The sequence below is a fragment of the Oncorhynchus masou genome, chromosome 9 (genome assembly GCF_036934945.1).
Source record: "Oncorhynchus masou masou isolate Uvic2021 chromosome 9, UVic_Omas_1.1, whole genome shotgun sequence".
NCBI classification, from domain to species: domain Eukaryota; kingdom Metazoa; phylum Chordata; class Actinopteri; order Salmoniformes; family Salmonidae; genus Oncorhynchus; species Oncorhynchus masou.
In genome coordinates, this window is record NC_088220.1 from 56,492,219 (window position 1) to 56,496,830 (window position 4,612).

Below are 4,612 nucleotides of genomic sequence, written 5' to 3' on the forward strand. Positions count from 1 at the left end.
AAAAAAAATAATAACATGTACATAAAGAATAGAGACTAGAAACAAGAGACTAGAAAACTCTGTGTCATGATAACAGAGGCTGACGTAAACTTTTCCAGTGGGACTATTTCCCAAGACCTCAAAGTCTCCCTCATATAAACTTGCATTCTCAGTTATGCACATGTAGTTCATAGACAAAGACTAAATTAATACATTTCCCCGGCAAAGACTTAGCCCAGTGATCTACAGCTGCCTACTGCCAACAGACACTAGTGGTACACAGGACTCAGATGCAGAGGTCGGGCACGTGAGGGGTGCTGAAGGCGTAGGCTACCAGGATGTGTTGCTGGGCCAAGCTAAAGTCCGCTGGGCCAAGCTAAAGTCCACTGGCTGGGTGTTTCCCACAGCCGTTCGTTCTGTCGCTCAATGTGTACTTCACTAACTGCAGACCAGCTGAGCTCTTCCTAACAACATACCTTATTGGACCATACAAGAACATCTCTGAGGAGGTGGTAAAGTAACCAGCAGCAGAGAGCTGTATGCTACACATGATCAGTTCTGATGGGATTTGTTAACAAGGTTGTGATAAGAAAGTAAACGATACACACTATAATGATAGAATGAAATACACTACATGACCAAAAGTATGTGGGCACCTGCTCGTCGAACATCTCATTCCAAAATCAGGGGCATTAATATGGAGTTGGTCCCCCCTTTGCTGCTACAACAGTCTCCACTCTTCTGGGAAGGCTTTCCATTAGATGTTGGAACATTGCTGCAGGGACTTCCATTTAGCCACGAAAGCATTAGTGAGGTTGAGGCACTGTTGTTGGGCAATTAGGCCTGGCTCGCAGTCTGTGTTCCAATTCATCCCAAAGGTATTCGATGGGGTTGAGATCAGGACTCTGTGCAGGCCAGTCAAGTTCTTCCACACTCGCCAAACCATGTCTGTATAGACCTTGCTTTGTACAAGGGGGCATTGTCATGCTGAAACAGAAAAGGGCCTTCCTCAAACTGTTGTCACAAAGATGGAAGCACAGAATTGTCTAGAATGTCATTGTATGCTGTAGCGATAAAACTTCCCTTCACTGGAACTAAGGGGCCTAGCCCAAACCATGAAAAACAGCCCAAGACCATTGTTCCTCCTCCACCAAACTTTACAGTTGGCACTATGCACTCGGGCAGGTAGCATTCTCCTGGCATCCTCCAAACCCAGATTAGTCATTCGGACTACCAGATGGTGAAGCGTGATTCATCACTCCAGAGAAGCATTTCCACTGCTCCAGACTCCAATGGTGGCGAACTTTACACAACTCCAAGAGAACCGCTTGGCATTGCGCATGGTGATCTTAGGCTTGTGTGCTGCTTCTCGGCCATGGAAACCCATTTCATGAAGCTCCCGACGAACAGTTATTGTGCTGATGTTGCTTCCAGAGGCAGTTTGGAACTCGGTAGTGAGTGTTGCAACCGAGGACAGTTTCATCATTAGGTGGTCCCATTCTCTGAGCTTGTGTGGCCTACTACTTCGCGGCTGAGCCGTTGTTGCTCCTAGACGTTTCCACTTCATAATAACAGCACTTACAGTTGACTGGGGCAGCTCTAGCAGGGCAGGAATTTAAACACTTACTGGAAAGGTGGCATCCTATGACAGTGCCACGTTGAAAGTCACTGAGCTCTTCAGTAAGGCCATTCTACTGCCAGTGTTTATGGAGATTGCATGGCTGTGTTCTCAATTTTAAACACCTGTCAGAAACGGGTGTGGGTGAAATAGCAAATCCGCTAATTTGATGGTGAGTCCACATACTTTTGTATCAATAGCATATGTGCTACCGTATACAATGGGCTATGTTCTTTTTTTGCTTCATATAGAGGATCGGTATGACTTCAGTATCCCTGTGGATATTGACTAGATCTACTGATAAATGAATCACCTCCTCAGGTAACCAACTACCTGTTCCCCATCTGGACGTAGTCCTACCTGGCCGTCCTCTTCCCCGTCTCCCTGCTGACAGACCTCCTGAGGTACAAGCCGGTAATCGTGGTCCAGGGCCTCTTCCTGGTCACCAACTATGTCCTGCTCTGCTTCGCCCCTGGCCTGACCGCCATGACCTTTCTGCACATCAACTATGCTGTGGTGACCTCCATGGAGGTGGCCTACTTCTCCTACATCTACAGTGTGATCTCTCCAGCGAGGTACTAGCGGGCCACCGACTACCTCCGCAGTGCCATACTGACAGGCTCCACCCTAGGGGTCACCCTAGGCCAGTTGCTGGTCTCCCTGGCGGGGCTGGACTACTTGTACCTCAACGCCATCTCCCTGGGGATCCTCAGCGTTGCATTCCTCATCTCGTTCTTGCTACCCATTCCCCAGCGGGGGATGATCTTCAGGGGGGAGAAGGCTGTCCTGGACCTGAGTGCCCAGATCCAGGTGGGGGATGAAGTGAGTGCAGTGGAGGAGGCACAGGAGCTGTGTGTTTGTTCAGTGGAGTAACTGTGCTTTGGGGTTTACCGGTTGGTGAATTTTATATTGAGATAAAATTTTACAATGCTAATATTTTTTTTATTACTCAATAAAAATAGACTAATAAAACTCCCAAATTGCCAGGACACAGCTGAATGTTGGTCTCACAATCTGATTTATATGTGCTCCATGATTAAATGGGTAATGTGTTTCGATTGGCTTAAGGCAAAGTAGTTCCATGGTCATCTTCGCTTTGGTCCAAGTTGGGCTCTGCACGCAGAGAAGAGTAATTGCTTTAATTAAAGTGATAGCTTGGGAAACAATTTTTCTGATTATTGCTGATAGCTCGGGTTTGAGAGATAGTGACTTATTGTAACAAGTCAATCTGACTCTGGGGAAGTGGATAAAGGGCCTCATTGCCAAAATCCCGAAGTATCCCTTTAATTAAATCAAAGCCCTGTCTTCGATCCTTTGTGTTCAGGGATAGAGACATTATACTGTCCTATAAATGATGGTAGGAACACTGTCCCTAGGAATACGATGAGGGTCCTGTTTGAATTCTTCAAATTTTGCATCCGTCCTTGCTAGGAGTAACCACTGATCTGATATGAATGCATTTTCAACATCTTGAAGAACGATCTGGCCTTAATGGCCATGTACTCTTATAATCTCCACCCGACATAGCCAGAAGACGAGTGGCCACCTCTCAGAGCCTGGTTCCTCTCTAGGTTTCTTCTTAGGTTCCTGCCTTTCTAGTGAGTTTTTACTAGCCACCGTGCTACTACATCTGCATTGCTTGCTGTTTGGGGTTTTAGGCTGGGCTTCTGTATAAGCACTTTGTGACAATATCTGATGTAAAAAGGGCTTTATACATGCATTGGATTAATTGATTGATGAAAGCCACGTATTGAATCCTATGCTTTAACCCAACCAACAGTGTTGGATCAATGATTGCTTCAAGGAAGGATGCAGTTTACAAGTATTTAAACAGTTTACAAGTGTTTACTCAGGATCTAAAAGGAAATAATTCACTGTTGTTGTCCATTGGTGCAGCCACAGCCTTTTGTGTGGGTCATGTAAAGGTGACCTGGAATGTCTGGGGGAGCTGTCACTGAGGGTGTTCTCTCCGGTGGGGGCAGGGGCCGTGTTTCTGATTGGGCTCACCAGCCATATTTGGGCAAGCTATGCTGGCAACATCATCTTCAAGGCCTCATGCGGCCTTGTCTTCCAGGCCTCACTTAGGAAATACTGAATAGTCTCTAGGCCATACTTCAATGAGCTCTGCTATATTTATTTAATACACCTTCCATGCATCCCATAGACATTCATCAGAACTGCACAAAATATTCAGGACAAAGTGTTATCTGTTTTGTCCTTACAGATTCCAGAATGCAGCCAACCTCTCCATGGCGTGCTATGGAGAGGTCAACACTTTTGTCGCCCTCTTGCTGCAGACCATTCTCACAGCCATCGTTGTTGATGAAACTGCACTGGGGCTAGACATTGTCACGCAGGTATGGTTGCACAATCCAGAGCTAGAAAGGGCAGTGCGCATTCTTTTATCAGATCACTGCACAAGTTGCCAAAAGTGAAGAGAGAGTGACACCTGGTGGATAATTCTTACCACATTTTTACTGTTCTTGACCCGTCTAATCAAATATCTCTTTCTCCAGTTCGTCGTCTATGGCAGCTACTATGCAGCAATATCTGAGCTTTTCCTGATCCGAGGGATGTACACAGTCTGTGCACACCCCTGCAGGCCTAAACAGGCAATGGACTAGGAGCAGAAAGACGAAACCAAAGTGGAGGTGCCCTCTTAAGTCCGGTTCTGTCCTGACCACAGACTATCAGAGACTGGGGGGCAAGGAGTCTTCAGGAGTTCACCCTAACATTGAATTTCAGGGTGTTACATACTTGTATTTATAATAAAAATAAAACCAATGTTGCGTAAGCATAGTTTTGTCCAACTTCTCTTTAAGTCATCCAAAAGACAAGGTGTGTTCAATTGATAGTCATGGCCATGTTAATTGTGCATTATCTATCTAGTGTTTTAGTTATCACATACATTTATTGAGCAGGTTGTTGATTGACAGACTGAGCTCACTGATTACACAAACAAACCGAGGTGACTTCCATATGGGGAGGAGACACAGGCTGGATTAAGAGTGGTGT

At 45.8% G+C, this 4,612-nt stretch overlaps 1 pseudogene; it reads left to right on the forward strand.

Annotated features, from left to right (window-relative positions):
• Window positions 1-66: 66 nt before the first annotated feature.
• On the forward strand, window positions 67-4,221 carry LOC135545026 (thiamine transporter 2-like; annotated as a pseudogene).
• The last annotated feature ends 391 nt before the right edge of the window (window positions 4,222-4,612 follow it).